The sequence below is a fragment of the Muntiacus reevesi genome, chromosome 6, assembly GCF_963930625.1.
Source record: "Muntiacus reevesi chromosome 6, mMunRee1.1, whole genome shotgun sequence".
Lineage (NCBI taxonomy): Eukaryota > Metazoa > Chordata > Mammalia > Artiodactyla > Cervidae > Muntiacus > Muntiacus reevesi.
The window spans coordinates 66,484,812-66,506,934 of NC_089254.1; the positions used below are offsets into that span (position 1 = coordinate 66,484,812).

The window sequence follows — 22,123 nt, forward strand, 5'->3', positions numbered from 1 at the left end:
TGAGAAACGCTGGGCTGGAGGAAGCACAAGCTGGAATCAAGATTGCTGGGAGAAATAGCAATAGCCTCAGATATGCAAATGACACCACCCTTATGGCAGAAAGTGAAGAGGAACTAAAAAACCTCTTGATGAAAGTGAAAGAGGAGAGTGAAAAAGTTGGCTTAAAACTTAACATTCAGAAAACTAAGATCAGGGCATCTGGTCCCATCACTTCATGGGAAATAGATGGGGAGACAGTGGAAACAGTGGCTGACTTTATTTTTTTGGGCTCCAAAATCACTGCAGATGGTGACTGTAGAGATGAAATTAAAAGATGCTTGCTCCTTGGAAGGAAAGTTATGACCAACCTAGATAGCATATTAAAAAGCAGAGACATTACTTTGCCAACAAAGGTCCGTCTAGTCAAGGCTATAGGTTTTCCAGTGGTCTTGTATGGATGTGAGAGTTGGACTGTGAAGAAAGCTGAGACCCAAAAAATTGATGCTTTTGAACTGTGATGTTGGAGAAGACTCTTGAGAGTCCCTTGGACTGCAAGGAGATCCAACCAGTCCATCCTGAAGGAGATCAGTCCTGGGTGTTCATTGGAAGGACTGATGCTGAAGCTGAAACCCCAATACTTTGGCCACCTCATGTGAAGAGTTGACTCATTGGACAAGACCCTGATGTTGGGAGGGATTGGGGGCAGGAGGAGAAGGGGACGACAGAAGATGAGATGGCTGGATGGCATCACCGACTCGATGGGTGTGAGTTTGAGTAAACTCCGGGAGTTGGTGATGGACAGGGAGGCCTGGCATGCTGCGATTCATGGGGTCGCAAAGAGTCGGACACAGCTGAGCGACTGAACTGAACTGAACTGAACTGAACTGAATGTGAAATAGTCTGGCTAATGAGATATAGAGGATGTCTTAGATAGGTTTACTTCCTACATGAAAAGGTAGACTATGTTTGGGAGAGAGCCTTCTGACCATCCCTTCTTTTGTTAATTGCTACAGTTATGTGAAGGCATGATGCTAGAGCTTTAGCAGCTATCTTGAAACCATGAAGCAATTGACAAGAGGATGAAAAACTAAAATGCAGAGGATGGTTGAGCTGAAGGAAAGAAAAAGCATGAAATTTCAGTAATAAAATTGAGCTGCTGAAACAGAATTGAGTTCACTCGCTTTCAGACCTTGTATTTGTTTTTTTTTATTCAAAACTAATGTTAGGTTTTCAATTATTTGTACAGGAGCCCATTGGCTACTACATTGCAATATTCAAAGTGGAACATGGGAACAGTGACTGGGGAGAAGAGAGGAAGCCTCTTTAGAATTAGAAAGGGTGAATAGTAATTCAACTGTCAAGGAAGAAAGCTCAGATGAACATTTCAGGTATAAGGAACAGAATATGCAGCCATCCACAGGAGCAGTATTGTATGGAGTATTTTAGAGGCTGTGAGAGGTCTAATATAGTTAAATAGAGTGGCTCTCAAGAGGATAATATCTCAGGGAGAATTTGGAAACGTCACAATGCCCTGGGGGTGAATCTAGGGTATAGTGTCTGGTTATATGAATTGTCCAGCAATGTGAGAGTTGTGGAACTAACACAAATATGATGCCGGAAATCCGCATGGAAACAACTCGCCTTCCTTGTCTATATGGCATCTCCCTTGGGGGCTTCCCTGATAGCTCAGTTGGTAAAGAATTTGCCTGCAACGCGTGAGACTCCGGTTTGATTCCTGGGTTGGGAAGATCCCCTGGAGAAGGGAAAGGATACCCACTCTAGTATCCTGGTCTGGAGAATTCCATGGACTGTACAGTCCATGGGATTGCAAAGAGTCGGACATGACTGAGCGACTCACACTCACTTGGGGGCAAGAAGGCTTCCTTTCTTTGAATTCTGAGGAAGAGAAGGGGTGATTTCATATCCTAGGGGAGAGAAATTGTAACCATGTTTAAAGGGTGACTAGGGCCCTCCTCAGAGTTACTCATTTAAATATCATTAGAATTGTCTTCCTAAACATTTCACTTCCTTATTCAGAAATTTGTCATTCTTGTCATAAACAACCCCAACAACAGCAACAACCTAGGAACAAGGAATAAACTATCCACCTGAATGAATGCTTGTTTTTATGTCTCGAACAGATCAAACTCTTTGCACAATGGACTAATTCTGATAGGAAAACCTTTGGGCAAAACTCTGCAGCTGGCATAGTTTAGGATTTTAAGAACTAAAGAGTCAGGATATTTACAAATATAAGACAAGGAGGAAAATTTTTGTTTTATTTTTTGACTACAAAATATTATGTGCGCATGATAAAGCCACCGTCTATAAAGTAAAAGTTTTCTACAATTTCCTTCCTTTCTTCCAGTTAAGCATTAATAGGTTGATGAATTAAAATATGTTTCTATTGGGACTTCCCTGGTGGTTCATTGGTTAAGATTCTGCTCTTCCAACACAGATATAAAGAACAGACTTTTGGATTCTGCGGGAGAAGGCGAGGTTAGGATGGTTTGAGAGAATAGCATTGAAACATGTATATTACCATATGTGAAATAGATCACCAGTCCAAGTTCGACGCATGAAACAGGGCATGCAAAGCTGGTGCACTGGGACAATCCTGAGGGATGAGATGGGGAGGGAGGTGGGAGGGGGTTTGGGATGGGGGACACATGTTCATTCATCCATGGCTGATTCATGTTAATGTATGGCAAAAACCGCCACAATATTGTAAAGTAATTAGCCTCCAAATAAAAAAAAATGCAAAGAGATATCACCTCACACGGGATGGCCCTCATCAAAATGTCTACAAACAGAAAATGCTGGAGAGGGTATGGAGAAAAGGGAATACTCTTGCACTGTTAGTGGGAACATAAATAGATACAGCCACTATGGAAGATAGTATGGAGAGTCCTTAAAAAACTGGAAATAAAACCACCATATGACCCAGCTATCCCACTCCTAGGCATATAGCCTGAAGAAACCAAAATTGAAATAGAAACATGTAAAAAAAAAGAGAGAAACATGTATCCCATTGTTCATCGCAGCACAATTTACAATAGCTAGAACATAGAAGCAACTTAGATGTCCATCAACAGATAAATGGATAATGGAATATTCAGTTCAGTTCAGTTCAGTTCAGTCGCTCAGTCGTGTCCGACTTTTTGCGACCCCATGAATCGCAGCACGCCAGGCCTCCCTGTCCATCACCAACTCCTGGAGTTTACTCAAACTCACGCCCATCGAGTTGGTGATGCCATCCAGCCATCTCATCCTCTGTAGTCCCCTTCTCCTCCTGCCCCCAATCCCTCCCAGCATCAGGGTCTTTTCCAATGAGTCAACTCTTCGCATGAGGTCGCCAAAGTATTGGAGTTTCAGCTTCATCATCTCAGCCATAAAAAGGATCACATTTGAGTCAATTCTAATGAGGTGGATGAACCTAGAACCTATTATACAGAGTGAAGTGAGTCAGAAAGAGAAAGATAAACACTGTATATATATACGGAATCTAGAAAAATTGTACTGAAGAATTTATTTACAGGGTAACAGTGGAGAAACAGACATAGAGAATTCACTTACAGACATGGGGAGAGAGGAGGAGAGGGTGAGATGTATGGAAAGAGTAACATGGAAACTTATATTACCAAATGTAAAATAGATAGCGAATGGGAATTTGCTGTCTGGCTCAGGAAACTCAAACAGGGGCTCTGTATCAACTTAGAAGGGTGGGATGGGGAGGGAGTTGGGAGGGAGGTTCAAAAGGGAGGGGATATATTCATACTTATGGGTGATTCATGTTGAGGTTTGACAGAAAACAGCAAAATTCTGTAAAGCAATTATACTTCAATGAAAGTAAATAAATTAAAAAAAAAAAAAAAAAAAGATCCTGCTCTTCCAATGCAGGGATGCAGGAGGCCCAGGTTCAATCCCTGGTAGGGAAACTAAGATCCTATATGCTGAGTGTCTCAGCCAAATAAATATTTCTATTGATCAAGCAACGTGTTTACTTCTGAACATGAATGGATAAGACCTATTTCTCCATTTTTGGGTGGTATACTATGTGACAGAAGCTATCTTTTACATGCACAGTGGAGATTTTTCCAGGAGGAGGCCAAAGGGAGGATTTTGCCTCTTTAGTTTCATCCAGGATATTCTGCTGGTATGCACCAGTCCAGCTGGCATCTGACAGCAAGTATCTGTTCTGATTGTCTGGTGCCTGGAACCAATAGTTAAATATTTTGAATATTAGCCCTCTGCTATGGACTGAATTGTGTTCCCCCTCTCCATTCATATGGTGAAGTCCTGATCCTCCAGTGTGGCTATATTCAGACACAGGGTCTTTACAGAAGTAATTTAGGTTAAATGAGTTTGTGAAGGTGGGGTCCTTATCTGATGAGATTAGTGTCCTTTTCAGAAGAGACACCAGCGATTTCTCTCTCTCTCTTTTGCTCCCCATCATGTGAGGGCACAGTTAGGACACAGCTGTCTGCAATCCAAGGAAAGCACTCTTACCAGACACTGATACTGCTAGCACCTTGATCTCAGACTTTCAGTCTCTGGAAATGTGAGAAATAAATTTCTGTTGTGTAAGCCAGCCAGTCTATGGTATCTTTTTTATGGCAACCTGAGCAGGCTAACATATCCTCCTAACAAATACTGATTCTTCCTGGAAATTCAAGCAGGTCATTTAGTTATCTTGAGGTTATAATAGCTTAAAAGAAGATTTACAGGTTTGGGTGGCCACTCGTAGTTTATATGTCTATATGCAATTACATGAAAGCAGATTTCAAGTTCAAATTTCAATAGCATCAGCTTTCTAGGTTCACTGTGTTTAGGGCATCATCTCTCTTCTAAACACCATCTGGAAGAAGATTCTCCTATTCAGGAGGATTTCCTCACCAAATTCCCAGCTAAGTGATGATCTACACTCACAGCCTACAGTCATCTTTCCTTTCCTACAACCTCAAAATCTTAAAGCTTGAGTAAAGACAAGAAGAAAATCTTCACCATGGAAATACAGTTTCTCACACAATCTCTTGTCCAGACATAAGCCAAGCCATCATTTGGGACAAGTGTATTCTGCAGTGGGCCATGGGTAGAGAAGGGGAGAAACAGGAAAACAATTTGATTCAAATCATAGTTGTTGCTGGAATTTGTATTTGTCCTTTATTTATTAAAACATTTGGTCCTTGTTGTTCATGAAGGATATATTTTTCTCTATGTTTTTAGAAAGGTGACTGTGTTTTCTAATATACATTGACATAACAGGACACATGTAAAGCTGATAACCTTGGAACTTTTGGTTTATTTTTATTTTGAGTTTATTTGAAATCTCATAGCTTGGCAAAAATATTCTCAAGAAGAAATTTCTTAGCTTTCTTGGGAAATGTTGGGCTTTCTCATGTTTATAGGAAGATGACTTTATTTGACAATCTATTCAATTACTTTATTGGTATGGTTCTTCAATATTTCTTGAAAAAATAGCTTATTAGTTTTTGTATTTAATTTATTTCAAAACGTCTTTGAGAGATTTTTGCATAGATATGAGAGTTCTTTGGTTAGATGGAAATTTATTTCAGTATATGCTACACAAGTACTTTTTATTTATCATTGGAGAAAAATCCAAGACTAGCTTATGACATTGACCCCTTATTTCCCCAAAGGTTGGGGCAGACCTAGGCTTTCCTCAGCTGTTTAATAGGAAGTCCTAATTTGCTCCTTGCCAGTGGTCATACTCGTTAGGATTTGTCTAGAATACCCTTAACATGCCTGTGTATCTTGTTCTCAAAAATGACAATATCATGTCTAGAAGGGAGTGGACTTTTCTCTAGCCAAGAGGAGTCCGGTAGGTGGAATTTACCGGTATGAAAAGAATGGAGGAAGTAGGTTACTGATGCCCATTCCTAGGTTATTGAAGCCATGGTGCAAAATAAAGGTAGAAGCTGAACTGCATTTCTTAGTCATGATGGCTTCACTATGACAACCTTGCCCCAATTCATGTGACACAAAGACAGGAAGATCCTCAAAGGGATGAATCCCCATTTCCCTGTTATCAACTGGCATCCTGTTCCCATATCTGATTTGGTTTGAATACGCCTCACATTTTCTCTTTTCAAGTGCAAAAAAAATCTCAGTCAAAAACTCACTTTATTTACAGGTCATTTTTGTTCTTGGAGAAAACAAAGCCACAAAGTCGCAATGCTGTGAGCATGTGGCTTCAAATTATGGTGGAGGTTTTTTGGGAGAATGCCAGGAAGGTTGTTTCTGGAGGAGAAACATCAGCATTTTTTCTGTGGAACTTTAATTGGAAATAGAATGGTGGTTTAGCTTAGACCAGAGATCAAAATGAAATGAGCTGGTATTTTCATCCTTGTCCCTTAATGGACCATAATCCTGGTCATAAAAACCCACCACTTAAACTTTGGCAGTCCTGCTTTCCCAGGAAGCTTTATTACTAAGTATCAAGACATAGCTTCTCCAAGACAGCTTTGAGCCAAGGCCATGGGTGAAGAGAATGTGTTTGTGGGCAAGTCAGGGCTCCCCTATGATCCTGCAATAAGCTAGGCAGTGGTCTTCTGAGGCCTCATGACATTTTCTGGAGTGGAGAAAATGTGCTTCAGCCCATTCCATACAAACCATATGTCTGGCCAAGGACACAAAAGGAGGTGTAGAATTCTGAGCCTCTGGTGTTTTCAAGAGTGGCAAGCCAATACATAACCATAAACCACTTCAGGAGCATTTCTCCCTCTTCAAATGAATCCAGCGTGCTCTGGATAATCTCATGCAAAAGGGTCAGGACCTGCAGGCCTTCTGAGGATGGTGTTCCTGACCAGTTCTTGCTCACTTATGCCTCATGCTTGGTCTGTTTATTTTTGTGCCAATCAGCCAACCCTGGGTGCTCTTGACCTTGGCACTTGGCCCTGAATGTTTCATGGTCAGACTGCCTGACCTGCATTCATCTTGCTAAGCAGGTCTTCTCCTGTGTAGGCAGTTACATGCTCAGCAAGCAGCCCCCTCAGCTTTCCCTCATAGTAATAAGAAGTAAGTGGGATTTCTTCCAGCAAAAGACCATCCATGACTGCTTTATGTATCAGTAGTTTTAATGTCAAAAGTGGACCTACTCCAGGGGCTACCTAGACCGGCAATCAGCCATACTTTTATGATTCTAATAGAAGATCATTCATTCAAATTAAAACTTTTAAAAAGGCACAGACAATGGACTTCTGATCACCCCTGTCACTTTAAAAATGTAATGGGAGATGAAGTGTATTGACTTAACATGACTAAGTCTCATTTATTTTTCCAAGTGTATTATTAAAGCGCTTAGATTTCTGTTGCCCATCCCCCTCTCCCCAGAGCACTTTACAGCCCCACCCTCCCTGCCCCCCCAACCTCCCACCCCCACCCCTCCACCATGCCCTGAGGAATGCTGCTTCCTTATACCACGCCCTAGCAAGAGTAGTCAGGTGAAAGCCAGCACAGTCTTGCCTGGCTAGCTTTTAGAGGATGAAGTGAAAATCATTTCTGTGTCTGAAAACGAGAGGTGGGATATTGTGTAGGCGGGAGGCAATTATCCAGGCTGGATTTGGGCCAGGCCAGTAGGGTTCAGTTGCTTCTCTTGCAAAAAGGACCATCTGGTCTTTAATGACCCAGAGGGGTCAGGCTGGCATTAATTTACACCTCATCCCAGGAAAGCACCTCTGAGATCAGAGTGCCTAATGCTGGTCCTTGGCTTGGAGGGAAGGGGGTTGGTGTTAAGTGCAGAGGAGAATTGCTTTCACATAGGACAGTATATTCCAGAATGAGGGCAGGAGTTTCCAAAAAGGCTACCCTTTGAAACAGAAGCCAATAAGAGGCAACAACCAAGGGATGAGACTGGACACTAGTCATGGGACCCATCTTAAGACATGCTGTCCATTCGTATATTTACCTGTTCATTTGGCAAAGGCTTATGGGAAGTTCACCAAGCACTTAGCACTGTGCAAGCAGGCATTCAGTGATGAATGGACACTGGCCTCAGCTCACAGTCTAGTGGGGACGTGGATGTAAACATAGGCTTTTGGAGAGACTGGCTCAAGATTCTATCACAGTACAGGAGAGGCAGGAAAGGATATTTCTGGGGGTAGTGGGTATAGAGTGAAACAAAATTGAGAGTTTGCAGAACTCATGTAAGGTGACCCAAGTGTTGAAAATAATGCTCTAATACAGTATTTTTTAAGAAGTCAAAATAGTTTACATTCATTTGAGCCTCACTATATATCAATTGCTGTTCTAAACTCTGTGCATGTGTGCTAAGTTGCTTCAGTTGTGTCTGACTCTGTGCAACCCTATTGACTGTAGTATCCCAGGCTCCTCTATCCATGGGATTTTTCAAAGATACTTGAGTGGGTTGCCATGACCTCCTACAGAAGACCTTCCCAGTCCAGGGTTCAAACCCACATCTCTTATGTCTCCTGCATTTGCAGGTGGGTTCTTTACCCCTAGTGACACCTGGGAAGCTTCTCTAAATTCTTTACAAATGTTAATATACTAGATTGTTCTTCTTCAAAACTCTATGAAGTAGAGGCTATTATTATTCTTATTTTCCAACTGGGGAAATTAAAGCACAGAAAGATGAATTAACTAGGCCAGGGCTAACCAGAGACTAAGTGACAAATTATTTTTTAAAGAAATTTTATTTAATTTTAAGTTTTTATTGAGGTATAATTAATGTACACTATTATATAAGTTTTGGATGTAAAACATAGTGATTTACAATTTTAAAGGTTAAACTCTTATATTCTATACCGACTCAATGGACATGGGTTTGGGTGAACTCCGGGAGTTGGTGATGGACAGGGAGGCCTGGCGTGCTGTGGTTCATGGGGTCGCAAAGAGTCAGACACGATTGAGAAACTGAACTGAAATGAACTGAACTGAACTCTACTTATAGTTATCATAAAATATTGACTATATTCCCAGTGTCATCTAATATATCCTTATAGCTTATTTATTTTATACATAGTAGTTTGTACCTCTTAATTCCCTTAAGTGGCAGATTCTTGACTAGAACTTGGAATAAGACAAAGGTATAGAAAAGAAAATGAGAAAGAGATCACTATAAACCAAAAGATCACCTTGAAAAATGAAATCTTGGTTAACAATGAAATATATTTTCTTAACTTTAAATATATTCATAAGGAGACCAAATTATCTTATGAGTCTTTCCTTTTGATTAATAGAATATTCCTTACTATGTTGTGAAGAGAAAATGAAACACAGTTGTTATAACTTTGAAGAAATCTTATTTCAATGGTTTTTAAAAGTCATTTTGCCCAATACAAATTTCTGCAAACTCTACAAATAGTTGAAAGAAAAAGTTTTTAATAAATCAGTAAGCTTGGAAAATTTAGTGAATTGAGCATTTAGCAAAATGGATTATTTAGCAGTTGATTCTCAACATATTAGTTTTTGATGAGTTGATTTTCTATTACTAATTTATAGCCAATTCTCAAACTAGGAGACCAGCAAATGCTTTCTCTTGTGCCTATAGTCTGAAAGTATGAGAACAATGTGTGTCTTTTAAAAAAAATTTGTTCTATTGAAATATAGTTGATTTACCATGTTGTGTTAATTTTTGCTGTACCACAAAGTGATTCAATTATATATTTACATATATGTATGTATATATATATTTGTTCTTTTTTATATTCTTTTCCATTATGGCTTATCACAGGATATTGAATATAGTTCCCTGTGCTTTACAGTAGGAGCTTGTTGTTTATTCATTCTGTATTGTTGTTGTTGTTCAGTTGCTAAGTCATGTCTGACTCTTTGTAACCTCATAGATTGCAGCATGTCAGGCTTCCCTGTCCTTCACTATCTCCTGGAGTTTGCACAAATTCATGTCCATTAAGTCAATGATTCATCCTATGTATTAATATTATAGTTCACATCTGGAAAGCAATGTATTTCTAAGCCCAACGATATTTTGAGTGGCAACCAGAGATATACACTAATGTGATGTGGTAAAGAAGAACTAAGGTAGGTTTTGGGTAAAAGAATTTAGTGACTACAATTCTTTATGACTTGAGCAGATTCAGAATTCGAATCCATTTCTAACTCCAAATGAAGTTACTTCTCTACTCCATTGTAGAGAAGTCCATGTCTTCTCTACAATGCTCTATTGCTTCCTGTAAGTATTTTCAGACCATGCTCTGAAATCTCTTTAGGGCTCCTTCCAGAGGAGCTTTGTGGAACCATACTTACAGTGTCTTATCTCTTACAAATTTTAAGCGAGGGTGGAGGCAAACATGAAAGAGAAAAAACAACAAAACGAAGCAACTAACCTACTCAGTCCTGTAGTGAGTAATGGATGATGTTAAAATGGCATCAACTCTCAAGATGTCAGGGGAGACATGAGGAGGAGGCATGAGCTGGGCTTTGAGACTTTCTTTAGCTCCTTGCAGTCTTGTGAGTCTGACAGCTGCTGGATTTTGTGGGATGCTTATTGTTTGTTGGATCAACGACTTGGCCATGGTGTCTGTCTGTAAGTGCTGCCAAGGGGTATGGCTTCCCCAAAGTGTTTCCATAAAATCTTTCCATCTTAGCATTTCCATTCCCACTTCCATAGAATTTCCTAAAGAAATTCTTTGGATTACATTCTACCAGTTTTCCAGCACATGACTCCAATGAGCCCAAGTTGTGCTCAGCATTGCTACCCATCAAGTAGGTGTCAATGCCATTTTGGCTCCAATTGGGCACCGCTCTACTCAGACTGTGTGCGTTTAGTTCATAAACATAACAACACTGAGCTTTCTCTAGGGTACAAGGCAAGTCCTAGCACTTAGTCCTCTGCCAGAGTGCCCTGATAGGAATAAATTGGAGGTAGTAACATTACCCTAGTTAGCATCTCTTGAAGACAAGTCCTCTTTCCAAGAATGTTGTCACGTGTGGGTCTTTCTCTGGGGTATTTCTGCATTTTGGACCTATTATATGTGCCCTGCTGTAAACCTCTCCTTTTTTTCTTCATAAGCTTTTAATAAAGTCTGACATTCTTAAAACAAAGAGTATTTGCTCCAAAATCCACTTTGGTGGCCATCTAATGATTTTTTAAAGCATAAAAATAGGCTGTTAATACTGGAGACATTCCTTAAACCAGGGCTACCACTCACCAGGGGCCTGGGAGGATTTATATTTCAAGTGGCAGGACTCTCAGAGAAGAAGCTTTGGTAGCTGTAAGAGCTATTCAGATTTATAGTGGTGAAAATTTGTTTTTGAAGCAGTTTTGCTTTTTTTTTTTTAATGGGTTTACAATACCACACTGGCCTGGTGACCAGGACATCATGCTGTTTGGTGACACTTTGCTCCTCGATTTTCCCAATATTAGCAGCTTCTTCATGGGTTACAGTTGCTCCCGGGGACCCCATTTCTGCTGATGTGGCAAAGTATGGTGCAAATTAAGCTGCCCTGGTTAAGTACAGAGAACTGTCAATGTTTTCTTTTTTGGTGCTTTTATCTACAAAAGGCAGAATTGGCCCTAACCATGTGTATTTTATTTACATCTCATACAGATATGGGCAAGAATTATTAACCAGAACTAAGGTTTCTAACATTTTCCCACCACAAATTTGATAATATATACGAAGACTGTAGTAGCTGCCCATAGGTCTGTTTTGCTTTGCAAGCTATCTTGATGGACAAATTTCTATTTTTAAGCTAACACTTTATTTTCACTTGTCAATCCAATTCTGGCCTTGTAATAATAAAGTTGAAGTGTTTTTATAGTATTCCAAATAGAACTATCAAGAAAAAAGAATGTGACTGTCTTGGGCCTTCAGTTCCAAGATTAATGAATTTCATTAATTAATGTAACTAACTTGTTTTTTAATCACAGAAACATTTGGTTAGGTTTCTTGGCCATACATTAATAATTTGGAAATAGGAATGGTTTGTGCTTGTGGTGTGTTTTTGTTTGAAAGAAGACCTCTCTATGAGTGATCAGGAAAAGGGCAAGTTGGTTTGCATTGCAACTGAATAGCAAATGAATACAAAAGTGCTTAATGTGCCTCTGGAGGAGTAACTAAACTTAAGGAAACACTTGTCTTGAGGGTTTGGGAAGGTTGGGAGGTAAGTAAATGAACAGTTTTAAAACAAGAGAAATCTCAAGGCAAACAGTATGGAAATAGTTTTGTCTCAGGAATTCAAACAATGATAGATATAACTGAGGGATGGTAGTGTGGATGATAAGGTAAAAGGAAATAAATTTGGGTGTGGCTAAATGTTTAAAAAAATAAAAGTCATGGTTGAGTCTATTAGATACAAAATATGGTTTGCAGAAGTCACAGCCTTTCCAGACTTTTGTTCTAGGAAAGTGAGAGGAAAAAATTTCTTCAACTTACTGTTGATAAGGGATGTTGGGAAGAGGGGCTCAGTATTTGTCACGTGCTTTGAGCATCAAGTGCTGTAGTCCCACTGAGAGGAGGCGACAGGCTCTCTTGGATGTAATTTCCAAAGAGATTCTTTTCCCACGTCAGATAACATCTCTGACCACAATAACATGTTCCTATGCTTTTAAATGTTCTTGAAAGAGTGCTCATTTTGCACAATGGGAACAATTTTGCTGTATTTGAAAACAGGCTTTATGAATTAACCAGTTCCCATTCTGCGTTTTCCTACTGAGCTGGATGTGGTCTTTACATAGCAGGCAGGCCTTTAAGTTAGAAGAGGGGGAATTAAACATTTTTTATTTTTTAAAATTAAAAAAAAATTTTTTAAACATTGTTTAAAGAGGAAATCAAAACTTTTCCTTTTCTAGAGGCAAATTTTTTTAAAAAAGTGTAATGTAAAATTTCAAACCAAAAACTAAAGGAGAGAACAAACCATAACAAACCCCTGTGTATCTATTATTAGCTTTATGAGTCACCAGTCTTGTACGAGTGTTGGTTTTTTAGTCGTGTCTGACTCTTTGTGACCCCAGGACTGTAGCTCACCAGGCTCCTCTGTCCATGGAATTCTCCAGGCAAGAGTACCGGAGTGGGTTGTCATTCTCTTCTCTAGGGGTTCTTCCTGACCTGGAGATCGAGCCCAGGTCTCCTGCATTGCAGGTGGATTCTTTACCAACTGAGCCACCAGGGAAGCCCTTACGAAGCACAAGCATTCCTATAAAGAGGCATATACATTGAGTACTGTAAAGATATTGGGGAATCATCTCCTACAAATCATTAAGGGAAATCCATTTGTTAAAGTGACTAATCACCCTCTTATTCTTCTGTTTTATAAATAGAATAAATATCTTCTATCTTCTCTTTCTCCTTCCCTCCTTTCTTGTTTTTTTTTTTTTTTTTTTTTTTTAAGTTATTTATTTTTTTAAGCCATGCTGTATGGCATGTGATCTTAGTTCCCCGACCAGGGATCGAACCTGTGGCCCCTGTATCGGAAGCACAGGGTCTTAACCACTGAACCACCAAAGAAGTCCACTCCTTTTCTTTTTGATTCAGTAGGAAGTACTTTTTGTAATATTTTGAACCAGGAAGTTGTTCTTTTCCACCGGACTGTGTAATTTGATGGACTTTCCAGGTGGCTCAGTGGTAAAGAATCCACCTGTCAAGCAGGAGACATGGGTTCGATCCCTAAGTTGGGAAGATCCTCTGGAGAAGGAAATGGCAACCCACTCCAGTAGTCTTTCCAGGGAAACCCCGCTGACAGAGGAGACTGGCAGGCTACAGTTGTGGAGTTGCAGCGAGTCAGACATGACTTGGTGACTAAACTACCACCACCAGGTAATCTGACAGTTTCAATAAGAAAATGAAGAGTTTTAGAAAATCCATTTTTTAAAATAAAATAATGATGTCTTTGTTTCCTGTTTTATGTCAATTTGTATGAGAAAATCCTGAAGCTACTTGCTTCCAGAATTACTAGTGATTATATTGATATCATAGTGATCATATCCATACTTTGGCCACCTGATGCAAAGAGCCAACTCATTGGAAAACACCCTGATGCTAGGAAAGATAGAAGGCAGGAGGATAAGGGGACGGCAGAGGACGAGATGGTTGGATGGCATCACTGACTCAATGGACATGAGTTTGAGCAAGCTCCGGAAGATGATGAAGGACAGGGAAGCCTGGCATGCTGCAGGCCATGGGGTCACAAAGAGTCAGATATGACTGAGAGACTGAACGACAATAAATATTGATTCCCTAATTGCCCACTTTGTGTAAGTTGTGATATAACTCAGGATTTCACCTCCTAGGAACTGAGTTCAAAATCCTCTCTCTCAGGAGGTGAATGTCTCTGGTGCTTCTGGAGTCTTGGAAAAGATAGCCTGTCTTGATGAAGTCTGAATATGGCCTTCCCCTCTGGGTAGAGGTATGTAACTAAGGATACACTGTGATGGGCTCCGCTGGAAACCTTTCCAATAGCCAGTCATCCCCTTCTACCAGTCCCTAAGGTCCCAGTTTCCCCTATGAGATATTAGTAGAAATTCACTGGGGATTTGAGGCAAAGATTTTGCTTTCCTGGTATAGGCAGATGTCACCTTCTTCTCCGCTTTGCTTTCTGCTGGGATGAGGGGCTGGAGGTAGACTGCCATCTCGTGACCCGAGGTAAGAAGCATAAGGATGAACCCAGTAAGACTGGGACCTAGCTCTTGTTGAAGCTTCTACACTGGCTGGGAGCAACCTCTTGAGGAACTTGTAAAGTTTGAGAAATAAATCATGTTTGATCAAGCGACTGAAGTCAGTTCTCTGGTCTGCACAGAAATGCAATTTTAAACAGACACATGCATAGTATAAAAGAAAGAGTATTGTTTTTTAGCCCAATTTCAGGTAGCAACTCTTGAATTAGGGAAACTTTCTCAGAGAAATGTGAGACCAGGACTCAGACCTCCAAGTAGTGAAAGTCTTTCTTGAAAATAGCCTGTATTTCCTTTGGAGGGCAAGGTTGAAACATTCCCCCCAAAAGAAAAAAACAATAAAGATTCCCATTTTCAGTCTACGCTCACCAAGTGGAGCAGAGAACTAAGGAAATTGCCTGCCTTCCTGTATCCTTTACAGGAACTCCTCATATAATTGAGTCACAGATGATTTTTCGGTACATGAGGGGATCACTTTCCTGGACTGGTGTAGATTTGCCTTGAATGTTTACGTGTGCTGCATTAAGTAACGTCAAGAAAGTCAGATGTCCGTAGGTCTATATTTAAAAGGGCTTTTGTTGTTTAGCTGAGAAGGTGCCAAATGATGCTGACTTATTTTGAGACGAATAAGTCGGACCTGGGCTGCTGCCACCAAAATGCCTTCAAATGCTCAAAGAGCAGTGTATGTGGAAAGGACGTTAAAGCTGGGTGTTTTTGAGAAGTGACAGATTACCTAACACAATAATCCATGCTATCAGACAAATTGGTTTGAAAAGGAAGACAGCTGGCTTTGTTCCAACACCAATAATGCTATTAACGGCAGCTACAGAATGATGCCAGGAGGGCAGCGAGGCCCTGCATGGCAGATCTGGCTCTGGGCTAACTGAAGAGAACATGCTCAAATAATTTTTTTTTTCTTGTTTTTCTGTTTATATTTGGCATTCAGCAACCACATAAGAGCTATAACACTGGCTGTTGTGTAACCCTAAGCAGGTAAAGAACAGGACTGATTTTTAAGATGGAGAATTTTCCAGCAATTCATCTCGAACACAGAACTCCAGCATTCTTCATTCTCTGAGCGGCCTCCCGTTCCACCAGATAATTTACGACTCCCAGATCTTGGCATTTCGTTAAAACCCAACACATTTGACAAACTATATATTAGAAAAGTTTTTCCGTAAATTGGTTTCTCACAGGAGGAATTTATAATGACTTGACTTAATCCATGCTTTTTGGAGATGTTGAAAAAAGTTCTTTCTATAAACAATGGGATTGTGTGTAGGGCATCATGCACCAAGCAGCGGGTAAGATGTCAGTGCTGCCTTGTAAGAGAAATCTCACCAAATGATTTCTTAAAGGCCCCTGTGTGCAGCCCAGCATTGGCATCTGCTCTCAGAGCTAATTGCGCTGTCTGGGAATTGGTGGGTTTCCAGTTTTACCTGGACTAGCTTCACTCCTGAGCCCAGGTTGCCTGTGTATTCACTTATTGCAACTAACCACTGTGAAATCATTCACAGACTTTGGAAATAACATATGTAAGGTGATTTATTTATATATTTTGACTAATAATCTTAACTTGTCATTTAGTTTTTAAAGTTTGATAAACGGGCTGGGAATTTAAAGAGGGAGCTGTTTATGTTAAATTTATAACCCTGCTTCCTGGCATTTTGGGATTGGTTACTGCTTTTGGGTTTCTTTTTTTTTTGGTTAGAGGTGTGTGTGTGTGTGTGTGTGTGTGTGTGTAAGAGGTCTCCTGCTCACTCCCTTCTGGTTTTTCCCACTGTGTCAGTGTGATGTTACACAGAAAATTTTCGAGAGGTATAGCCTTCACAGGATGCATGGTGTTTTCCAAACTTTGAAGCACTAACAAAGAAGAAAACTGAAAAATGTGGGTAGAGTGTTTTATTAGTGCCATTTTTCCTTTTCATTGCTATATTGCCCAATAAAAAAAATCAAGTGACATTTCAGTAATGATTTGGTTATTCAACAAAATAGGAAATTCAACCCCCAACTAGATTTCCTAGTTTTTGTTTGTTTTTTTTTTTGGCCAGATATTACCATCTATGAGGAACTCAGTGATGTTCATAGTTTCACTTCACCTTGACCTGAGTAGACATGGAATCTTCTTAAAAGCCTTCTTGTCTATTGACAAGAAATAAATGAGTGGTGAGATGCGAGATGGAGGTTTGAACGTTTCGTATTATAGCTGCAATTGCTGGAGAGAAAATATGAGTTGTGGTAGGCTACTTATTTTGACTAAAGGCAATTGATAAATTCCCTGCTAGTCTCTGCCTCTGTAGACGTAGGTCCATGTGGCTTGGGTAAATAGCAATAGTACTATAGCTAAGAAACTGCTGCTGCTGCTGCCAAGTCACGTCAGTCGTGTCCGACTCTGTGTGACCCCACAGACAGCAGCCCACCAGGCTCCCCCGTCCCTGGGATTCTCCAGGCAAGAACACTGGAGTGGGGTGCCATTTCCTTCTCCAGTGTGTGAAAGTGAAAAGGGAAAGTGAAGTAGCTCAGTTGTGTCTGATTACTCTTAGCGACCCCATGGACTGCAGCCTACCAGGCTCCTCCGTCCATGGAATTTTCCAGGCAAGAACACTGGAGTGGGGTGCCATTGCCTTCTCCAAACCAAGAAACTAGAGTTGTGGCAAAAAACTACTTACTTGAAAGTATTTCAAAGGAAAAATGGTTTTGTGAGGACTTAGGATCAGGGTCTGAAACTTCTGTAAAGGGTCAGACAGTAAATACTTCAGATGTTATAGACCATACAGACTCTTGAAACCACTCAGCTCTGCTTTGAAGATGGAAGCAGACATAGAAAATACCTAAAAAGGTAGGCATTGCTGTGTGCCAATAAAACTTTATTTTTCTATTTTGAAATTTTTCATTCAATTTTTATTTTATATTATAGTTTTAAAAATAATTTATGTATTTATTTATTTTCGACTGTGCTGGGTTTTCATTACTACGTGGGCTTTTACTCTAGTTTCAGTGAGTGGGGGCTTCCCTCTAGTTATGGTATGCAGGCTTATCAATTCAGTGTTTTTTTTCATCTCATTGGTAAAAGTCAGTTCAGTCAGTCAGTTCAATCGCTCAGTTGTGTACGACTCTTTGCGACCCCATGAACCACAGCACGCCAGGCCTCCCTATCCATCACCAACTCCTGGAGTCCACCCAAACCCATGGCCATTGAATCAGTGATGCCATCCAACCATCTCATCCTCTGTCGCCTCTTCTCCTCCTGCCCTCAATCTTCCCCAGCATCAGGGTCTTTTCAAATGAGTCAGCTCTTTGCATCAAGTGGCCAAAGTATTGGAGTTTCAGCTTCAGCATCAAGCCTTCCAATGAACACCCAGGACTGATCTCCTTCAGGATGGACTGGTTGGATCTCCTTGAAGTCCAAGGGACTCTCAAGAGTCTTCTCCAACATAACAGTTCAAAAGCATCAATTCTTCGGTGCTCAGCCTTCTTCACAGTCCAACTCTCACATCCATACATGACCACTGGAAAAACCATAGCCTTGACTAGACGGACCTTTGTTGACAAAGTAATGTTTCTGTTTTTAAATATGCTGTCTAGGTTGGTCATAACTTTCCTTCCAAGGAGTAAGCGTCTTTTAATTTCATGGCCGCAATCACCATCTGCAGTGATTTTGGAGCCCAGAAAAATAAAGTCAGCCACTGTTTCCACTGTCTCCCCATCTATTTCCCATGAAGTGATGGGACCAGATGCCATGATCTTAGTTTTCTGAATGTTAAGTTTTAAGCCAACTTTTTCACTCTCCTCTTTCACTTTCATTAAGAGGCTCTTTAGTTCTTCTTCACTTTCTGCCATAAGGGTGGTGTCATCTGCATATCTGAGGTTATTGATATTTCTCCCAGCAATCTTGATTCCAGCTTGTGCTTTCTCCAGCCCAGCATTTCTCATGATGTACTCTGCATATCAGTAAAAGTATCTGTCTTCAAATGTCAAGTTGCATATTTTCCTAGAAAATCTGTTTCTTTTAGACAAAACTTATGCTGCTATAGTCCTCTTACATTCATTATGTTCTTAAGAGAAATAAAAGATACCTTTCAATGTCTTTTTAGGAAGAAATGTATATGTATATCCAGAACTTTATGAATTTATATATATACACTCATGGGACACACATACACAGTTACACCTACACCTCTCTCTTTCTCTGCAGGAAAGGTTGCTATTTTGTGTGTGTGTGTGTAAAAACTACCTTTCACAAAAAGAACAAACAATAAAATTTCGCAGAGGTTTAAGCCACTCTAGAAAAATCCAACCATTATTTTAAGATTCTTTTCATTGTTTCAGGTAATTCCTTAAACTTTGAATTCAGAAATTTATTTGCCACAGAAAGCCTGCTGAGGTTTTGATATGGTTTGCATCAATTTTACAAGTTAATTAGGGAGAATAACCATTCTAACAATATTGAGCCTTCTAATCCATGAAAACCGTTTATCTCTTAATCTAAGTCTTTCAAAATTTTCCCTTTGCAGTGTTTTGTCATTTTGGTGTATAGATATTGCAAATTTCTTGTTATACTTAATCCTAGGTATTTTATGATTTTTGGTGATATTGTACTTGACATTTAAATTTTTTTCAATATTACATAACTATATAATCATTTTTTATATCCAACAATCTTGCTAAATTAATAAACTGAAGTTTCATTTGATTCTGTTTGTACACTTAATCATGTCCTCCATGAACACTGATGTTTTGCTTTTTCTTTCTAGTCTTCACCTTTTCTTTCTCTTGCCTTATTGTACTTTTACATTGTTGTTTAGTAGCTCAGTTGTGTCTGACTCTTTTGTGATGCCATGGACTGTTGCCCACCAGGCTCCTCTGTCCATGGAATTCTCCAGGCAAGAATACTGGAGTGGGTTGCCATGCCCTCCTTCAGGGGATCTTCCTGACCCAGGGATTGAACTCATGTCTCCTGCATTGGCAGGTGGATTCTTTTTCACTTTTACATGCTCTAGTATAAAGATGAATAGAAAATGAATAGAAAGGCTACTCTTAAATGTAGAGTTTCACTTATATCTTTCATCAGATTAGGGACTTTCTCTGCTATTCCTTGTTTGCTGATAGTTTTCTTCTTTTTTTTAAGTTCACGAACAATTGAATTTGTCAAGGACTTTTTTTTGTGTGTGAAATGCTTTGTTTGTGTGCATACTTGATATATAGAGTGTATTTGAGATGCACATATTTCCTTCTCCTTTATTCTGTTAATGTGATGAATTACTTGATTTTAGAATAAGCCAAAATTTTACATTCCTGAAGAAAATCCCACTTGGTCATGATATATTATCTTTTTGCTCTATTATTAGATTTGATTCATTAATATCTCGCTTAAGAGTTATGCATCTGTAATATTCTTACACCAGGTTCTGATATCAATGTTAAGGTCTTCATAGAAAAGTTGAAAAAAGAATTTCTTCTTTTTCTACTCTCTGAAAATGTGTAAGAAATCATGATTGAAATCATGTATGTGATTTTCATTGTGGGAAGTTTTTAAATTTTAGATTTAATTTCTATAATGGACATAAGAGTACTCAGATTTTCTATTCTTATGTCAGTTTTGGTAAACTGTTGTCCCTCTGGAGTTTGTTTATTTCACTAAATTTTCAAATTTATTGTCACACAATAAATACAGTCATTATTTTCTTAATATCTGTAGAATTTGTAGTGATATTCTCTTTTTAATGCTTGGAATGGGTTACTTGTGTTTCATCTCTCTTTTTTTTTTCAGGGGAAAGCACGAACACAGTCCCCCACTACCACAAATTATGCAGTCGAGTTTCCCACATTTGGGGAAATCGCAGGGGTCAGCACATCCGGAGTGCAATGGATAAGCCTCGCCCTGGGAAAACCACCTTCGTGATCATGGTATCTCCCCTGCCAGGTAAGTATTCATCTCTTTTTTTATAAATCAGTTTTGTTAAGTGCTTATGAATTTTATTAATCCTTTCAAACTGCCAACTTTTGGGTTTGTTGATTTTTTTCCATTGTACGTCTATTTTATATGTCACTGTTTTCTGCGTTGATGATTAATATAGCTTTCCTTTTATTTTTCTTGGGCTTAACTTGTTTTTTTTCTCAAGCTTCTTGAGATTGAAACATGTCATTGATTTTCAACCTTTCTGGTCTTAAAATACATGTCATTACTTATTACATTCATTTATATTTTAATATGTGCATTTAGTTCCACAGCCATCCCTTTTAGCATTGCTGTAGCTGCATTATACAAATTTTGATACATCGTATTTTCACTTGGTTCGAAATATTTCCATTTTGATTTCTTCTATGATCTGTGGGTTATTTAAACATGTGCTGCTTAATTTCCAAACATTTGATGGTTTTCTATTTATGCTTCTGGTATTTGTTTCTCATTTAATGCCACCCTGATCAAAGAAACTATTTTGATTTTGGTCTTTTAAAAGTTGTTGAGGGCTTCCATGATGGCTCAGTAATAAAGAATTCGACTGCCAGTGCAGGAGACCCGGGTTCAATCCCTGCTCTGGGAAGATCCCACATGCCGTGGAGTAACTCAGCCCATATGCCACAACTATTGAGCCTGTGCTCTAGAGCCCAGGAGCTACAACTATTGAGCCCACGTTCTGCAACTACTGAAGCCCTCACGCCCTAGAGCCTGTGCTCCACAAGGGAAACCATCAGAGTGAGAAGTCCATGCACCACATCTAGAGAGTAGCCTCTTCTTGCTGCAAGTAGAGAAAAGTCCAAGCAGCAATGAAGACCCAGCACAACCAAAAACAAAACAACAAAAAAAGTTGAGACTTATTTCATGGTTGAGTTTATAGTTTACTTTGGTAAATGCTTCGCTTTCACTTAGAAAGAATGTATATTCTACAGATATGGGGTTAAGTATTCTAAATATGAGAATTAGGTCAAGCTGGTTACTTCTGTTGTTTCGGATTGTTTTTTATTGCTCTTTCTATCTGCATGCTCCTGGGAGAGGTTTGTCACAACTGGTACTAGTCTGGCTGGAGAAGATGGGCAGGGCTTCCCTGTATATATAGCTGCAGAGGCCAGTCCTGTTACTACAGAATGTGTGAATGGCACTCTCTGGAGTAGGAACTTATGCTGAAAAGGAATGACAACCCTAGGTGCATTCATGCTCAGTTGTGTCTGACTTTTTGCCACCCTTTGGACTATAGCCTACCAAGTTCCTCTGTGTGTGGTATTTTTTAGGCAAGAATGCTGGAGAGGATTGCTGTCTTCTCTTCCAAGGGATCTTCCTGACCCAGGGATTGCACCCGTGTCTCCTGCATTGCAGGCATATTCTTTACCACAGAGCCATCAGGGAAGCCAGTCAATCCTAGGACTTGGGCCTAAATAGACTAGGCAACCGTAAGATGAGCCAGAGGGCTGTGTTGAAAACTTAGTACTATATTTGAATGAAAAAAATCAAGCTGTCAGTTACATAATTGACTTCTGATACAAATTTTAATTTTTCTGATCTGCCAGTTCTTCTTTAAGTGAGATCAGAACATA

At 39.6% G+C, this 22,123-nt stretch overlaps 1 non-coding gene across 1 annotated transcript; it reads right to left on the reverse strand.

The window, feature by feature from the left end:
• Positions 1–20,357: 20,357 nt before the first annotated feature.
• Positions 20,358–20,521, reverse strand: LOC136171322 (U1 spliceosomal RNA). Its single transcript, XR_010663857.1, has one exon. It is a non-coding gene; the product is annotated as a U1 spliceosomal RNA (small nuclear RNA).
• Positions 20,522–22,123: the final 1,602 nt, after the last annotated feature.